The sequence below is a fragment of the Lygodium microphyllum genome, chromosome 14 (assembly GCF_053477565.2).
Source record: "Lygodium microphyllum isolate KBCC chromosome 14, Lygodium_microphyllum_v1.1.10, whole genome shotgun sequence".
Lineage (NCBI taxonomy): Eukaryota > Viridiplantae > Streptophyta > Polypodiopsida > Schizaeales > Lygodiaceae > Lygodium > Lygodium microphyllum.
In genome coordinates, this window is record NC_141148.1 from 100,314,768 (window position 1) to 100,334,884 (window position 20,117).

Genomic DNA, 20,117 nt, shown 5'->3' on the forward strand with positions numbered 1-20,117 from the left:
ACCCCTTACAAGCTCATGAGAGCCATTTTCTTGTAGTTTTGTAGGCTAGATAGCCAACCATATGTTAGTCTTCCGCTTTGCTGAGGCCACATGTAGTCTTGAAACCCCGTTGGACGAGTGTCTGGGATGTTGGCTCTCTTTCAGTGATTGACTCTGGAGAGTTTGACTGCTCTCCACTATCTTGTATGCACCATGGTGATGCTATGTGCAACTCTGATGCTTTACAGCCATGCACTGATGAGTTGTGCTTGCTTCATGAGAAGCATTCTTGGATTGCTCCATTGTATGGAGTTGCGGGATCGCTTATCTCCTGGATGTCATGGACTTGGGGATGCTTGACTCTTCTCCTGCAGAGGTTTCCGACACTTCTTGCACAGCTTGCTTTCTGATTGGGCATTGGGTGAGATGTCATGATTCCTCACCTTGTCTTTTTTTCTTTTCTTTTCTTTGTTTTCACTCCCTAGCCACATTGGCCTTTTAGTGGGAGGTTGTTGGGGTAAAAGGCCTCTGGGCCTGCCCATGTACACTGTGATTGCCCATTCTTTATTTATATATAATATGATAGAGCAATAAGGCTGTCAGCTCAATTGGACAACACCTGCATTGTGTGTGCTCTTCTCTCCCGCATCTTCCTCTTCTCCTTCTCCACTGCCATTGCATCCCCTTCATCTTTGTTAGTTTGCTCTTTAATAGAGCATAAAGATGAAGTGTACCCATGGTGGCCACAATTCCTATAAGTCATTCGCTCTAAAGGTTGTGTGTCTCCCATATCTTTACTCCTTCCTCTTCCTAGGGCCATTACTGGAATAGGTCTATAGTCCATTAGGATTGGATCCCCTAATGGACTATAGACCATTGCATGTTAGATCTTGTGGGTTGTCTCAAGGCTTCTTGGACTTGACAAGCTCCATCTTGAGATTTAACATCTCTCATAATAGGTCCATTTCCTTTCCCTTTTCTTACACTTTAGGTATTGTTTTCTCACTACCAATGATCATTCTCTTACTATGGATGGTGATGATGTGTGTAGGTTGAATTTCTTTGGTGTTCCTTTCTTTCAATAAGTCATCAACCATTATGGCTCCCTCAAAGAGACTAGCGAAAACGTCCATTTATAGGCTAGAGTTACTCACTAGTATGATCTAATTCCTTGTTCTTGATCCCATTTACAAAGATTGTTGAGAGCACCCTTTGCATAGGTCATTCAATGGTAGGGATTGTCTTGTAGAGACTTTGCACATATATTTTGTAGTATTGGATTTCCTCTTCAGTAGTCTAAGTTTTCCTCTTGATTCTTTTCACATTCATGAGCTTAACAAAGAGGTTATCCACATATCCTGCTTTCAAGAATCTCTTATGAACAAGTGCTTGAGCACATTAAAGTTGTTCCCCTTGGCATCTTCTGTGCTAGTAAACCAAGTTTAGCCTTTTTCACTCATGTTAGTCCTATGCTCTTTTGTTGGCATCCTAGAGGTTATAACTAGGTAGCCTCATAAACCTGCTCAAAATTTTGAATGAAGATGTAGGAATCATTTCCTACCCTATATTTGTCAAGTTGCTTCGTGACAATGGGCTTCATAAGTTGGGTGTCAGTCCCAACCTTGCTACTATAGAGGCACCTAAGGGAGTGCTACTCTTTTCTAGTATAACCATATTTAATAGCCATTTAATTAGAATTTTGGAGGAAGTGAGGGTGACATTTGGATGTTGGCCTGTGGCCAACCTCCTCCAAGTCTTCTTCGAATCCTCTTGTAAGGTCTAGATCTGTTAGACCTGCTCTAGCTCAATCTCCTTTCTTTGTTCATCTAGTTGTTGTGATCACATAAACCTAACAACTTGCTTCAAAAGGTATATACTCAGCCTTCTCTTAAGTGTGTTAGTATATCTTTGAGTGGTACACCTATGTGTTCTTCTCATGTATACGAATCATATTAAGTAATCAACTATTCGATTTTTAATGAGACGCCTAAGGGGTGAAAGTCTAGCACTCTAGCATTAGAGTTTCCCCTCAACCTTGTCCTAGACTCTTCTCATTTGTTAGAGCTTCAATGAAGTTAATAAGATCATGCATAGGAATGAAGGTTTAGCTTTGATCACTTAAGGATGGCACATCTTACCTTGAGTATGGTCAGGACAATGTGGTTCTTAACACTCTAGGTCCTAGGGTAAAGTTCCTTGTTTACCCTCGTAGACTAGATAGGCACTATATATTCTATGGTCTCTATTTCATTGTGCATATTGTCATATCATTTTCCTATTTATCAAAGTGTTTTTAGCACTAATTTGATGTGTCTATGTCATGTGTGAGTAACTAATCCGAATCTTCTAAGTTTTGTCATCCAATCCTAGGTTTGTGTCGTTGTTAACCCCAACACAAAGAAAGCAAAAGGAAATAAAAAAGACGCAGGGCAAAGGTGGAAAAAAGGTAGCCCGACTAAAGAAAGAATAGGAGAAAAGCCCAAAAGCGCAAGGGCAACCTTAAAAGTCCAAGGCAAATGCAAAAGGGGAAAGGTGCATTTTAAAATAAAAAGGCGCACCCTAAAATCTTGTAAAAGAGCGCCGGGCTCTCACCCGTGCAATTTGTAAATATAGACGGGCGGTGGAAAGGAAGCTAGGAAGATAGAAGGACAATGGGAAAAAGGGCCTAGGCTACGGCCGACCATGTAAAAAAGGGAAAAAGGGGATGACCGCCCAAAAGGGATTTAGGGTTTTGTATATAAAGTTGAAAAGTAAATGAGAAGCTCATTCTTGTGTGTGGCAAAAAGTGGCTCTCCTCTTCTTCTTCTTCTTCTTGTTCTTGCTTGCTTGAGCTTGTGCTTGAGAGAGGGAGTGTGAGAGTGTGAGGGAGTGAGTGTGTAAGGGTGAGGGACCGAGGAGGAGAAGCTCTCCATCTTCTCCTCTCTTCTTCTCTTCTCTTCTCTTCTCTTGTCTTGCTCGCGGCAATGGAGCTTGGGGCGTGGAGCTTGAGGATGGAGCTTGCTTGAAGCTTGCACTTGGATTGTGGAGCTACCGGAGTGTGTGGGAGAGAAGGTAACTCGAACGGCACAGAGGTAAGCTCACTACACCCGTAGATATGGATGGCGCGTCGGTTATGTGAGAGGTAGCCATTAGTGCTCACCGTGGAACGCTTGAAACAATAAGCGGTCTGTGGGTCTTGGCAGTTGAGTGAAAGCTCCCACATTTTGGTTCCGTTGCCGGGACCAACGGATTCAAGCCTTGAGCGCTTGCATGCTTCGAATCAAGCATTGGAGTAGGGTTTTCCCCAAACCGGTGCTTGAGATAGCTAGGAAGCGAGGGGGTTGAAGATGGTATTCGATCTCCTTGGCAAGTAGGTTTGTTGTTTTTCTTGAGATTTATGTTGTGAGATGGAGTAGTGTAGGTATTTACTTTGTGATTTGGATGCATTAGAGTAGGAGAAAACAAAGAAAAACAAAGAAAATAAGCATTAGGGTTACTGTTGCAAAACAGAGCAGAAACAGGGCAAGAATCGTGCAAAAGTGGTAAAAAACTTACTTGTGATGCCTAAGGTCGGTAAGTGAGTTATTGGGGGTGCCAGTACCATACCTGGAAGAGGGTATAAGGGCCAGAAGTGGCAAGAAAGGCCACATTGTGCATTGCAGGGTTTCAGGAGAGCAGGAGAGAAGAGGAAAGCTTGGCGAGGAAATCCGCTTTAATCTTGGCATCAGGGAGATCTTTGGCTAGCCCAGGTAATTCTACACCTCCCCCTACGGTAGTAGGACCAATCTGGAGTTGCACTACAAGGAGGAAGACCCCCAGTGCCCTGCACGTCGAATTTTGCGAGCTGCGACAAAAACACGCACGGCGTTTGGCGCGTCTGAGTCACGTCGACTTTGGTCCGAGGCCCAGACTCAGCCACCACCGGACCACCCGGTCCACTCGGTCAAACCCAGTCGGCCTCGAACCGTTTGAGGAAACACCCGTCCGAGACTCAAATTCTGCCCTCAGCCACGTCCCACATTCGGCCCTCGGCCCGGCCGAGTGACCTCGTCCGAATTCATTCGAATTGTCCGAACTTAGCCCTCGGCCCATGCGCCTCGACCTGTCCGAGTGACCCACTCGGACCCTGCAATTCGGACTTGTTAGGCCGAATCTAGATTTTCTCAAATTTTAACCTGAAGACAGTGAGATTAACCGAGAAACCATATAGAGCCGAAACCATATCATAGATCCATTACCGGGCTAAAACTGAGAGTAAGTGGTTCAAATTTGGCTATAAACGGTCCTCCAACTTGTGCATGGCTTTTACCATAACGGCCCTACGGGCCGGGGGGGATTGCCCCCCCGGACCCCTGCAGAGGGGGCTCTCCGCACCTCCCCCGAGTAGGTTGGAGAGAAAACACGCGCTGTGACAGGCCCTCCAAATTGGACCCTAGTGTAGCAATGGCTCTACACGAGCATGGAGTCTCACTTGCAATAGAGCAACCAAAAGCCCATACTCGAACGGAGAAAAACAGAGACCCTAGAACATCAATGGGCCAATCTAGCCATCAAGGACAAAAAGGCCACACCACGAGAACACAAAGAAATTGTGTTCAACCCGTGTCTAGTCAGAGCAGAATGCAACTTCAGCAAGCTACAAATGCGAGGATGACTAGACATGACACTTTTGACGAGAGATGTACCTTGCATAGCACTGCACTGACGATCCAAGATAGTAGTGGAGAATCCACATCTGGTCGTGCAGTCGAGAACTCAAGGGCATCTATCAAAAGGCTTAAATTTACAAGCCCGGACCCGAAAGATGAAGACATAGTACCACCTGCTTATCTTAGGGTCAAACTCACCTAAAAAAGAGAGCATACTATTGATGCTCTAATTGATGAAGGAGCAGATTTTAATATCTTGACCTATGAATCATGGACCCTACTAGGCCAACCAGAGCTCACACCGACTGATGCAACTCTTAATCCTTACGGGGAACACCCACAAGCACTTCTAGGGAAGTGCTGAATCCTTGTAACAATTGAAACAGAAAGCTTGCCACTCCTGTTCTATGTTCCTCCCAATAGCAAGAATGGTGGAAAGGAAATCCTCCTAGGAAGGCCCTTCAAAAAGGCTACCAAGTGTGAGGCGGACTACGTAGCTCAGAGGATACACTTGACACTACCAGGTGTAAAGATAGTCACGACCTTTAGCAAGGGTGACCTCAGCAAACCTCGAGGTAAAGGCAAGGAAGGTGCTGACGTAACAGTCAAGCCCGTTAACGAGAGTAAGGACTTGTTGGAAGAGTTGATACAAGCACAGGTTGAACAACGAGAGCCAGTGAGTGAGGCCATGCCTGAACGAAGAAGGTCAAGAGACAATACCAAGGACAGGCTTTGGACCTACAAATATCGTAGAAGACCCCAAAAGAAGCCCAAGCCTTATAGACGCAAGCATCAATGGAGAGCTAGCACAACGTCACGATGGATATCCAAGGCGTGGCTTCAGGCTCAAGGGTATTATGCAGGCAACCGATGGATTTGGGTGCCAAAACCCCTTGCTAAACCTCCGTGGTCGACTAAAGGCCAGATCATATCAAGAGCAAAGAAGCGTAGGAGGTGATCTAAGCGAAAAACCAAGTCTCGAGTCAACAATAGTGGAGTGACTGAGCCTCTCATGGTCGAAATAAAGAAGCCAACCGGGACAAATCGGAGGGTGGATCCTCGGCCTAGCATGCGTGACAAGCAGATGCCAGATGTAATTGTTGAGGATACACAGAAGCCGCTGGTGCCCAAGGAACCTTTGATTTCCCAAGGGGAGAACAAGCATCATAGGCACAACATTGCTCAAGGCAAGGCTGATCGCTCAACAAAGCAAATGGCACAATCGTCTAGTAGCCTCGAGCAAATCATTCAGCCACTACCAAGTCCACCTAAGAGTCCTAGATCTCCTATATCCTCTTTTTCCAAACGGACACAAGAAGCACAACAGAGGTTGTCAAGGGAAACTGCTCAATTTCAATCTCTATCTCCATCAAAGCTTCCAAATGTCCAAAAGGTGGGACATGACGCCATCTGTAGCTCTTGACCCAAGGATATGCATGAGCAACCTAATGAGATTAGATCAACTCATGCTCGATCTACACAAGGGAATGCTCTAAGAGCAACGACCACTTCTAATTGCCCTAAGGACTTGACACCACAACCCACCAAGGGTAGCCAACCCACTAAACTAGCTGCTACTACTTCCACTCAGGAATCACAGCAGTCACAGCCCTTAGCCGTGATAAGACCCCTTGCGGACGGTGTCCTTAGTAGTTTACCTATGGAAGAGGTGTCGCAACCAACTTCCTCGAAAACTTCAGCACTTTCAGAGTGCCTAAGGCCTAGGCTGGAGGAGTTAAACTCAAGGGAGTTGGTTGAAGGGCTAGACTCTCCGAAAAGGGAGGTAATTGTGTTCTCACAACCTAGCAAGGCTATTCAGCAGGCCACAGCCATGCCCCGTACAGACACACTAGAGGAAGAGAATGCTGAGGCCCAACCAAGCACATCAACGGTTGATCTAGTTCAGGGTCTTGAGTCGTTGAGCGATGCACCTTCATTGACCAAGAAAAGGAGGAGAAAACAACGAAGGTAACAACAATCACAAGTGGTTGTGGACCCCAAGAACATTGAGACGAAGGGCGTTGGAGAGCTGATGAACAAAGCATCGAGTCCATCCACCAACAAGCCCACTCATGCCTCTCCTAATAGCGGTGAAACCTCAGACACATCGGTGTGCTCTGAAAAACCAAAGCAATTGTTGCCATCAACAGTTGCTCGCAACACTCTATCCACTGACAATAGAACTCGCATCGACCAATCAAGAGTGGATACAACGTCATCACAACAGGATGACAAATCCATACCAGTCACATCTGAGAAGAACCATGACAAAATAGCAGCAAAACCTCAGGAGAAACATGAGCACCCCAAGAGCATAAGAAATCCTAGTGCTGACCAATCTTGCTCATCTAGGCATGAGCCCCCAGCCATGCTAAAGCCTGAGGAAACTCTTAGAACTTTGCATGAGATGGCAACCGAGCAAGCCCTCGTTGAACATAGAAGTGTCACAGAATGCTTAACTGAGTTGGATGCTAAGCTCAAAGTGGTCGCACGTGTCTACGTCCTTGCGGACATGGGCACAATCCCCAAGGAGCAACTTGGAGATTACTTGACCTTTCCTCTATCATGGGAAGAGCAAGAACATCTTAACGAGCACTACGACAGGCTCCTGCATGAACGCATGCGACTCATCTCTGATGAGGAGGCTAACAAACTGCACTTAATCGTCACGTTCAATGAAATGCTCTGCCGACCGAATCTCGTAGACATAGAGCAACTAAAGCGACTGTCAGCAGGCCAGAGTCAATTTGAGCAGCGTTGGTACGAAAGCCGCGTTGTAATGACCGAACTAGGGGCTCAGATCATGACGGTCTCAGAAGAGCGATTGGCCAAATGGCGGTCTCAAAGAGACCCAACCTATGTGGTACCAACTTCCCTTCGAGTGCTAACTGCCATTCGAGGTAGGGACTTAGGTGGAACTAGCCAAGAGAACGCTCTGTTGGATAAGGTTCTCGCTGAGGAGGAGTTACATATAGCTAGTAGACTCGGACAAGGTTCCATGCTACTCGATGTGGCAAAATATCTATCAGTATTAAGTAAGCTGCCATGAATACTAGATGCGTGCGCCACGCTCCGGTACAACCCCGAGTTCTACACTTGGTTCTTATCCTCGTGATGTGACATGGATTCATAAATATGTATATAAATAAACATTGATTTTTGTGTCACTGTGTATAAACAATGTCAACATACACAAGCAATGATAGTCAAGCGCAGGGAGAACAGTTGGGTTTGACAAACTAAGCTCCTCAAGTCCTTCTCTCATCACACATTTAAAAGTCGTATGACCATCCCGACCTCCAAGTGAAGGGCATGCAACCCACATTACCGCCATAGGAAGCCTTGACCAACAACTCTGATGGTGTAGACAGGGTGTAGTCCCTTTCTATACACCTTCTTCCCTTTTTGGTCTATCCTTTCGAGGATATGCCCTGTCCCACTCCATGACAACCAGTCCACGCAACTTAGCATAAGCCAATATCTGCTAATGACTGGAGGCAAAACGAACATCATCATGGGGGCCATCCCTCTACAACAAACACTGCATGCCTCACCCCTCCCCTTCTTGTCATATGCGCTTGATAAACCACACTAAAATCCCTTCCATGCAAACAATTGTATCCTATATCCAGGTCTAACCCTTGGATTGCATCTTGCACGCTTCCTTTTTTGACGGAACACATGGAGAACCATGGACATCTGGCATGCAAAGACGCTCTTCACAAACGACGGGAGCATGTGGCACGCGCCCCTCCATCGGAGCGCTATGTGCCCACCCTCAAGAGGTATGCCAAGAAGCGAGGCCCTAAGCGACACTGTCCAGGACGAAGGCCGAAGAATCCTCGAGTCAAGAAAGTCGAGACTCAAAACGCGCAACAGGTGGCAACACTAGTGGCACAAACCCCCATCTCACGTTCGGGCACCAGATGCTCAAGGGCAGAAAGGGCAGCTCGGGAAAGGGAAGAATTTAATGAATTGTTTAAAGACATCCTGGAAACGGTAGCGGGCCGGGACTACACCATTCATGTCTCGGCCGACATGTTCCCTGCCCAACCCCACAGGAGCCCCACACCAGCAGCGCCCCAATCACCCGGCCACCCAGACTCGCCCCCCCTCGTACAAATAGAGTAGCCCCATGTTGTATAAAGGGCTTATCAAATGCTACCTGGCCATGACTTTTTGTCTTTAAATGGTTAAGTGTTGACATGTTCTCGAATTGTACGAACTTTTCATATCTGCATTTAATATATTTCACGTCTTTAGCAAAAGAACAAGCTAATCAAGCGCAGGTGATAAACGTCTAAGTCAACACCATAGAATTCAGATAAGTGATGTCTCCTTGCATTGCACTGGTTTATTATAGATTGTACTCTCATGAAGCGACAAGTGTATACAAGATGAGACATGTCTTTGGGCGAAAGTGTTCAATGCCCGATCACCGCAAGACCATCGATCCCACAAGGAGCTGCGGCAAAGCCACGCTGCCGAAAGCACGAATCACCCTTGCCAACCGCCCACATCGCATGGCCCAAAGCACATTCATGGGCCACGCTCCCTTTCTGGGTCAAGCTCTATAGTTGGCTCACGGCAGTTGTTACCTCAATCGTACCAACATCGCGTGTGTCGCGAGGAGGTTTGCAATATCTCAAGTGTATCTCCCCATCTCGACAATTGCTTCTCTAACAACGAGGCTAGGGCACAATCATCACTATAATATCAATTTCCTGAGCCTTCGAAGCTTGACATTTTCCAACCCATTGGAAGGCTGATAGCCTCAACATATTGTAATAGTTGTACTCAGGCAAGTTCCAAAACAAAAGAAGAAGAAAAGAAAACAAAAGAAAAAGAAACGAATGAAAAGATAAGAAGCACCCACAAGCACAGCACAGCACCTAGGCGTCCTCAAGTTAGGTACATCCGATGACCTTGTTCGACTGGCTCCATCCCTAGTCCCCTAGCCCTTTAGCATCACCCACAATTGTTCAGGGCACATCAAGGGCAGGACATACCTGGGGAGCTTGTCTCGCCTATGGTTAGACCTGTCACCCTGACCCACTTGCACAATTCTCTCTTGCACTCTGCCTTAGTACCATTGCAATCAGTGGTGATAAGCACCACACGATTGGCCATGAAAAGTACACCGTACTCATCAAGCAAGTCCAATAGTTTCCAGCTACTGAAAGTGCGGTGTCCTTGTATTCAATTATGCTACGTCATGTAGTCACAATGCAAAGGATGTCTCATATACCTTCACGTGTACTTCTTCTCCAGATGGACAACTTTGCTTCATCCACGCATTGTTATGAGAAACTAGCCCACGGTCTTCTAACTACGTAATATCTAAGTATGTACGAGCACTCACATAATATCTGCACCGAAGTATATCCACAGTTTGGATCCTCAAGTGCAGGACAATACTCTAGGCCTGCTTAGAGTTCGACCTGTCTCCCAAACTAATCAAAATATGTCTTGTGCACGATAAAAAGACTAGCACTACCCCTTAAGGAGAGACCACATGCGAGGTTTTCCAATTGCAGGTATAAGGTGTTGTTCACTCTTCATCAACACTCAACTCTGAATGCTTATCCCTTACCATCCGACAAGCCCGCAAAGAATTGTCATGTGCAGAATCCCCAACAAACCAACACTTGTGCTGGCCATCAATGCAATTCCCAACACCGAATAGCCCTACCACCAACTCCAATAACCTTCCACCAGCCACCTTGGCCACCAACAGGCCCCCAGGACCTTCTGCCACACCACCACTAACACTCCTCCACGGAAACCACAAGCGTCCTTGTCACCCACGTCTTCGGTGCATGCTACAGCCTCCTACCTACGACGGCGAGTGCCATGGGACTGGCACTCGTCTAGGAGGGGGGTAATGTTAACCCCAACACGAAGAAAGCAAAAGGAAATAAAAAAGACGCAGGGCAAAGGTGGAAAAAAGGTAGCCCCTGACTAAAGAAAGAATAAGAGAAAACCCCAAAAGCGCAAGGGTAACCTTAAAAGTCCAAGGCAAATGCAAAAGGGGAAAGACGCATTTTAAAATAAAAAGACGCACCCTAAAATCTTGTAAAAGAGCGCCGGGCTCTCACCCGTGCAATTTGTAAATATAGACGGGCGGTGGAAAGGAAGCTAGGAAGATAGAAGGACAATGGGAAAAAGGGCCTAGGCTACGGCCGACCATGTAAAAAAGGGAAAAAGGGGATGACCGCCCAAAAGGGATTTAGGGTTTTGTATATAAAGTTGAAAAGTGAATGAGAAGCTCATTCTTGTGTGTGGCAAAAAGTGGCTCTCCTCTTCTTCTTCTTCTTCTTGTTCTTGCTTGCTTGAGCTTGTGCTTGAGAGAGGGAGTGTGAGAGCGTGAGGGAGTGAGTGTGTGAGGGTGAGGGACCGAGGAGGAGAAGCTCTCCATCTTCTCCTCTCTTCTTCTCTTCTCTTCTCTTCTCTTGTCTTGCTCGCGGCAATGGAGCTTGGGGCGTGGAGCTTGAGGATGGAGCTTGCTTGAAGCTTGCACTTGGATCGTGGAGCTACCGGAGTGCGCGGGAGAGAAGGTAACTCGAACGGCACGGAGGTAAGCTCACTACACCCGTAGATATGGATGGCGCATCGGTTATGTGAGAGGTAGCCATTAGTGCTCGGCTTGGAACGCTTGAAACAATAATCGGTCCATGGGTCTTGGCGGTTGAGTGAAAGCTCCCACAGTCGTGGCTTGTGTCAACTCTCTTCTTTTAGTTTGTCCTTTTTATGGTCTCTCTTGGTGTTTGTTTAGGCCCTTAAGCGATCATATGATTCATGTGACGAGGCAAGAGGTTTTTTAGGGGTTTGTTGCAAGTCTAGGTTTTTGTCTTGTCCTTTAGGTTTGGTCCATATATAGTGTGGTGTGGCCCTTCTTGTTTTTAACCTTTGTTATAGCATGATAACTTGTGTGATAAGTGAGCATTGTGCATTAACAAAAATTTCATTTTTGAAATGTGTGATTGAGTGTGCTTAGCAATGAATTTATCTGCAAACAAGCTTTCTTTTTTTCAAAAAAATGTGATTTAATGTTGTCAACATGACTTGATTTTATGATTCTGCTCGAATAGGATTTTTGCTTTCCAAAACAAACTATGATTATTTAGTAATTAGACAAGCAATTCCAATTTCTCTATTTTCTTTTCAAGCTTTCATAGGGGAATGATGACATACAATACTAATCTAGTGTGACATGATTCCTATGATGTATGACATGATAGAAAAAGTTGGTGGTGTTGCAACTCTTAAATTGCAAGGTGCTTAGCATAGAACTGCTTGTGTGATCATCCTATGTGAACTATACCCTAAGTTTGATAGCCTTAGCACGTAACTTAGGAGAAGGCTTCAAAAGTTGTAACTTGGTTGCACTCTTTGACTCTTGAGGTCTGCAAGTTTGGAGTTCCGGGTGGATTTAGAACTTGTCTCATTTGAATATCAAACAAAAGGCCTCAGTGCAAATTTCTAATGTGTAAAGGTGCTACGATAATGTCCTAGGGTTTCTAACTTTGTAAGGAAATTTTCACATCCACAACTTGTTGTTATGTGCGCCCTAAAACATGATTGTGTATCGATTATGTGTTAGCCTAATGCTTCAACAACCTATCTCAAATCAAACAAATATGCAAGAGACATAAGGTCACATGTGCGATTAGAAGTCTACAAGGTTTCTGAGTTGGTTGTCCTAAATATGTGTACTTTGATGCAAGATCTAGAGTTCGAGTTCCTCTCTAGCTCTCCCTGCTTGCCTTAATATTAGAATTGGTGAAGAGTTTCCTTTTACTTGCTCCCTCAGGTTTGAGTGTGAGTACCTAAGGATGCAAACTCGATAGTGCTTGGGTTTAGGATTCTTTGTGTGCCTAGTTTTGGAGTTGTGCTTGTTGACTTGAGTGGAAGCCCTAATTTGGTGCATGCTTAATGCACCTATGTAATGTCTTACTGCATAGTAATGCGTATTGGCCTTGTAGTAGGAGCTAACCCTAACCATGGCAATACAATATCCATGATGTTCTATGGATGATTGTGAACTATGAATTCTAAGCCTTGTACTCTTTAAGTGTTTATAGGGCTATTCTAGATGTTGAAACTCATATGGTGGCTCTTCGTTGGCCACATTTTCATGCTACGTGGCATTGATCACCTCTAGGCCTTTATCATTTGTTTTTTCTTAGAGGATTGGGGTCTCATGCATAGTAATACCAACATTTATAGCTTACGGTGGCACATCCTTGACACTGATGCCTAGTTCTCGACAACTTCCTTTTTTTGGGTGACTCATTAGGTATGCTCATGGAAGCTAGTTCTTCAACAGGTGCACTAACACCCAGTAGAGGATCACTTGGTAGCTAATTATTTGTAGATGGAATTGTTGGTTGTGTCAAAGCTACTCTCTAAGGATGGGAAACATTAGAATCAACCAAAATTTAATCATATGGCATGTTTGGGCTCATCTTCTATTGATGACACCACTCTTGTGAGCCCCAATGTTTCGATGTCTTTTTAGACATCTAGGAGACTTTTTCAAATCCCTCATGGATATCAAGACCTATGGGACTATTTTTTAATGATATTCTAGCATAGCTAGCCATGTTCCACCCTTGATTTTGATTGTCCTTGACATGATCATGAAGTTTTGGGCTTGTAAGGCTTCAACTAACTAGGTTTATCATCTCATGATCAAAGATTATCATTGGCAGGTCACCAAATACAATGTTGTTTAGGGTTTGCACAAATCTAAGGCTTGGTGAAAATGATTATGATGGAAGGTTAGCTAAATAAGGCTCTCTTCAAATGATTGCAAGAGAGAGAAGTTGATGTAAAAAATAATGCATTTTTTGGATTAGAACTTTGCATAGCAACATGAGCAATTAGCCATATAGAAAGTTATTCCTTGAAGTCCCCTATAGAAGAAGCCATGAGCTGAGAAGCTCTCCATCTACAACTATGACTTGTTTCCAAAGGTGCACATGAATGTATAGTTGTTAAAGCTTGGGGACTCATGTGGATATCCTTGAATATGCTCTAATAACTCATCTTATTAATATTTCATCCGAGTGTTGATAATATTAAGTTATTAATCCCTTGAAAATCCATTGACTTTTTGGACAAGATTAGCATTGAGCCTCATTATCTTTAATCTCAATGTTTATATGTAAGTTGGGAGTACCAAGTCTATGCTCAAAAGCTCACTTGCTTGTCTCAAGGTGTCTTGGATTTATTTCTAATTTATTCTAAGTGCTAATATGTGCCACAATAAGACTATATAGCTTCATTCTTCCCATTGAAATTTCTCTCATTAGCTTTTTGTATAGATTTAGACACTATTGGACACTCATAAGAGTCGGTAAGACATCTCCATTGAGCATTAAGATACTTCCTTATGACATCATCCTCAAGCACCTCATTTGGCATTGAGAACTCCGAGGGAGGATAACTCTACAAATGGACACTCATAAGAGTCAGTAAGACATCTCCATTGAGCATTAATAAGAGTCAGTAAGACATCTCCATTGAGCATTAATAAGAGTTAGTAAGACATCTCCATTGAGCATTAAGATAATTCCTTATGACACCATCCTCAAGCACCTCATTTGGCATTGAGAACTCTGAGGGAGGATAACTCTACAAATGGGCTACCCAAACTCAATTTCTCATATTGCACAAAAATCTTTAGACTATCATCAAAGATAATCCACTAGCTCAATTTATTGATGTATGGATAACAAAGAATGAGCAAGCATATACACTTATTATTGGGATACATCTATCACACACAATCTCATTTCTCATACAAGCACAAAATGAGAGCTAAAGAAGTAAGTGAGAAATTAAATGAAAATCTTCAGATCTAGAGCCAAAAATCAAGACATATACTAAATAAAATGAGAAATTAAGTGAGAAATTAAATGTAATCTTCATATCTAGAGCCAAAAATCAAGACACATACTAAAACTTTGTTAGTTTGTATCATGAGCCTAGGAAATCATTGCTAGAGCACATAGATAAGCTAAGAAGCTTCATGAATAAGCTTGAAGGAATTGAATTCAGTATCCTTAAAAGGATGTCCCTAAAAGGCACATTATGCACTTTGGAGTCACATAAACTTGTAGGATGCATATCATTATTACCCCCAAAGAAAGAGAGCTAAAAGATTATGAAGAATTATCCACCACAACTAGTAAGAACTCGCTTTTCTACACCACAAACTTGACCTAAAGAATGCTATCAATATGGTAGAAAAGGCCACATTAACTCAAAATGCCATCTAAAAAATCCATAAGACAACCAACACAAACGCATCTCTTTCTAAGATAAGAAGACAAATATAAGAAGGCGAGGACTACGCAACTACCATCTAGAAGTAGCAAGCGAAGCACTTACCTAGGGAGAGAAATAATATCTAATTATTGTAACAACATGACCACCTTACGATAGCCAAAACAAGGTACTAAGGAGGCATGCTGAAATACTTACAAATGTATGTGTGTCTAGTTCCCTAGATAATGTAAAGGCCAATGTGAAATATCACTAAAATTGTGAAAGGATGATTATGCATATGTGCATGGATAAGGTTGATGAGTTATTAGTAAAAAGTGTCCATGTACAATGTTCTATTGCATAAAAAATGTTATCTATATTGCATAAAAAATGTTATCTATATGTAATCATTTGCCTTTTCAAAGAGGCACTACTAATGCAATGTTATCTATATTGCATTAAAAATCCATTGATTTTTGGTATATGTATGCTTGCTTTCTTTAAGTATGTACTTGATTAGTCCCCTCCCTCTCATCCCCTAGAGCCTCTTTATACCACCTTTCTTTTTCCATCCCACCATGATGAGTGGACCTATTGACTTCCTACAAATTGGGTGCACATGTAACTCTGGTCATTAAGGCCATAGTACCCATAACGGAGGTCAAAATTATGGGCCTAACAACTATCAGATGATCATGATTAGCCATACACTAGCCAAGATAATTGGTTATACCCTTGAGCATGAGTTGAGTACCTAGTTGCAAGGACCATGGGCATGTAACACTTGGATAGGCTCATTTCAAGTGAGGATACTCTAATCTTGACCATGCATTTACCTTTCAATCCATATTTGAGGAGGGTCAAGCACCAAGATAGAGGATATACTCTTGCTTTGTAGGTTTCTGTAAGGCATTCGACATGCTCTCAAATCCAAGCTTCTTTATCAACTCCAAAATATAAGAATATCATTAGAGAAGATATAGGAGTATCGCTAGAGATGATATGGGGGATCCTCAAAATTTACAATTTAGTGATACGTAGGTAGTGGATATCTAACATATACCAGATAATGATTGGGGTGAAGCAAGGCTAGCTTCTCTCATCCACACTCTTTGGACTATACATTGTTGAGACTACTGATCTCATTGATAGGATCGATGGACCTAGAGAACATCTTACAAGAGTCTACATGACAATGATATTGTGCTAATTCTTAGTTTCTCCTCAAGATTATAGTATTGGATGCCATGCATGTTTTCTATATAGAGAGGGACTTGTTTTTCTGAATCTAGGGAAGACCAACCTTATAATGTTTAATAATCTCAAATAGCTAGATTGCAACATCAACATCAAATATCTACTTGGATAATACATTGGAGTGAGTATCATTCTTTCTCTCTATTCCCATCTATTCCCACTCTCTCTCTTCTTTGTGTCTCTCTCTCTAACTATATTCCTCTCTTCATATTCGTTCTCCAGATTCCTCTCTCACTATCTCTCCCTCTAACTCCTTTATCACTATCTCTCACTATCTCTTCACACACATGCATGCACGCGTGCACACACACACACACACACACACACACACACACTCTCTCTCTCTCTCTCTCTCTCTCTCTCTCTCTCTCTCTCTCTCTCTCTCTGTGACGAGCAATGAATAATCATGATGATGATTCATATAAGCCTTGTACTCCAGGGTCTATAGAGCGTATAGCTCACACAATCATCCAGTGCACTTTACTCTTTGAGTACAAGCTTTTTGTGATCTCATTGCAAGCTTTTTGAATGCTCCTTTCAACAAGGATGATCACGACGTAGGTGATGATGAGTTGTGATGATGTGGAAGATGAAGGAGATGAAGTAATGCTTGATGATGACGATGACGAGCGCGAGGACAATGCTGTCGATAGTAAGTTTTTGTAGGTGATGGCTTTTTTAAGTGTTTAATTCTAAAAAAATTTAGGGCATTACATTCTCTCTCCCTTAGGGGAATTGAGATGTCCTTATCTTGAGAGAGACTATGGTTATCACTCTTCCTATGGTAAGTTTGATGATATGACTTGTGGGTTAGGATCTACCATACTTTCGTTGTGCTACTTTGATACAAGAATTCAACTTCAAAGGGATATCATGAATTCAAAGATAGGTTTCTTACAACATATTGAAGGAACCATTACACATATAGGGCTCATTGCATCTTTCTAGGGCTTCTACTCATCTTCAGAGGGTATAATGGGCTCTAGGTCTTCATCATTATCTAATTCTTATAGTATATCAAATGTTGGACTTGTATGGCTTCCCTTCTTTGTTGGTTCCTCATCTTCTTGATCTAGTTCAGGGCAATAAACATGGATGTTCCATGGCTCATTGCAATGGAAACATTGGCAAGTAGGGCAACTTCTCAGGATGTATCCTAACTCTCCATACTTGTGTGACCTCTTCCCATGGTTCTTTAGATCATTAGAGTATTCCTTGGAGTACATTGAGAGGCAATTATCTTTAAGATCTTGGCCTCTATTTGAACCAACTTTGGCTTTAAGGCAAATGGGATATTTAGAGTTTGGCAAGGCGAGGAAGTATCTAGGTAAGAAGTAAATGATAATCCAAGTACTAACTTTCTATGTATTCCCCTCTCTTCCCACTATCTCTTTTCTCTCTATCTCTCTCTAAATCCCTCTCTTTTGACTTTCTTCCTCTCTTCATACTCTCTAACTCTCTCTCTCTCACTACCTCTTCCTTTAACTCCTATATATCACTATCTCTCACTACCTCTTCACACACACACACACACACACACACTCTCTCTCTCTCTCTCTCTCCTCTTCTCTTTCTACTTCTCTTTCTCTCTCTATTGCCTTCCTCTTCTCTTTGTACTTCTCTTTCTCTCTCTATCTCCTACTTCTCTGTGTGTGTGTGTGTGTGTGTGTGTGTGTGTGTGTGTGTGTGTGTGTGTGTGTGTCCAACAACGAATAATGATGATGATGATTTCTATAAGCTTTGTACTTAAGGGTTTATGTAGCCCATAGCTTGCATGATCATCCAATGCGCTTTACTCTCCAAGTATAAGATTGTGGTGATCTTGTTGCAAGCTTTGTGAATGATGCTTTTGACAAGGATGATCATGATGTAGGTGATCATAAGCTATGATGATGTGGAAGATGATGGAGATGAAGTAATGCTTGATGATGTTGATGGTGAGCATGAGGATGATACCATTTACGGTCCATTTTTGCAAGCATTGGACTCTTTTTTTCTTTTAACATCTACTTTTTTAAAAAATAAGGGAATTATATCCTCCCCCATTAGAGGAACTGAGATGTCCTCATCTCGAGAGAAACTAGGGTTATCACTCTTCCTATGGTAAGTTTAATCATATGACTTGTGGGTTAGGAGCCACCACGCTTTCACTATGCTACTCAGATATAAGCATTCAACTTCAAAGGGATATTATGAATTCAAAGATAGGTTTCAATATTGACTAAATATATTAGAATTGTAGGATCAATAATTACAAGTTTAAGGCTTATTGCATCTTTCTAGGGCTTCTCCTCATCTTTAGAAGGTATAACGGGTTCTAGTTCTTTATCATTATCTAATTATTGTAGTATACTGAATGCTAAAATTGTATGACTTTGGTTCTTTGTTGGTTCCTCATCTTCTTGATCTAGTTTAGGGAAATAAACTTGGATATGACCTGGCTCATTGTAATGGAAAAATTGGTGAGTAGGACTACTTCTTAGGATGTGTCCTAATGCTTCACACTTGTGACACCTCTTCCCATCGCTCTTTGGATCATTACAATCTTCTTGGGGTACAATGAGAGGTAGTTATTTTCGACCTTGGCCTCTATTTGAATCGCTGTTGGCTTTAATGCAAATGGGATATTTAGAGTCTAGCAAGGCAAGGAAGTATCTAGGTTTGAAGGAAGGATAATCCAAGTACTAACTTTATCTCTCTTCCCCTCTCTTCCCCCTATCTCTCTAACTCTCTCTCTTTTAATTCTCTTCCTCTCTTCAATACTATCTCTCTCTATAACACACACACACACACACACACACACACACACACACACACACACACACTCTCTCTCTCTCTCTCTCTCTCTCTCTCTCTCTCTCTCTCTCTCTCTCTCTCTCTCTCTCTCTCTCTCTCTCTCTCTCTCTCTCTAACTCCTCTATTCTTCCCTTTCGCTTATGGTTATGCATAACTTTTTTTTTTGTGCATTTGCATTATTGAAAAAGAAATATGGTTTTGGATATTTCTTAACTTTACAAAATACTTTAACCACCTTTTAAGCATCCTAACAGTTTAAAGCAATTATTTCATTTAGAAATCAATCCCGTATTATAGTAAAAATATCTAGATTATAAGCGGTGATCTCTTGAAAAAAACCAGATCGGTTTATGTTGAGTGTTGAAATGACTTGTTTTTTAACTGATTTTTGTTGTTTTTGAGAGCTGAATGGTTGATTTTATGGGATGATTGATTGATTAGGAAGTGGTTTGAGAGTGTTTTGGATGATATTGATTGTGTTTTGGAAGATCATGATGTTTGTTGATGGTTCTGTGATGTTCTGATAGGTTCTGTATACCTTCTGTTTTGTTCTGTTTTGGTCTGTTTTGTTCTGATTGTCTTCTGTAAGGAGGGATGGAGTATTGATTGATGAAGAATGAGATATGGTGGAAGTTTATTGAATGGTTTGTGAGAGTTTGGAATGATTTGAGAGTGAGTTATGAGGTTTTGATGACCTTCTGTAACCTTCTGTAGGTCTTCTGTAGAGCTTCTGCTTCTGTCCTGTTTCTGTTCTGTTCTGTACTGTAACTGTTCTGGTACTGTTCTGTAGACTGTTCTGTAAGTGTTCTATGGAATGAATGTGTGATTTTGGGAAAGTTTTCTAGCCTTGGAAAGAGGTGAATACAAGTGCAAAAGAGCTGGAAGAAGTAGCTGTTGAAGACTCAAGAGAAGACTAGAGTGAAGCGACAGTAGTGAGCTGTGAAGAGACACAGTAGTGGCTCTGGTGACCTTTCATATCAGACATACCTCTTGGGAGGGGTATCCACGACCTAAGAGTGATTATTGAGAGTAATTTTTGAGAGATTTTAGTGAGGAGATGATGTATTATTGATGGAGTGAGAGAGAGAGAGAGTCAGAGATAGCCAATTCTATTCAAATAGAGTGATTGTATATGAGAGATTGAGAGAGAAGACGATGAAGATATTGAAGATGAATACTATG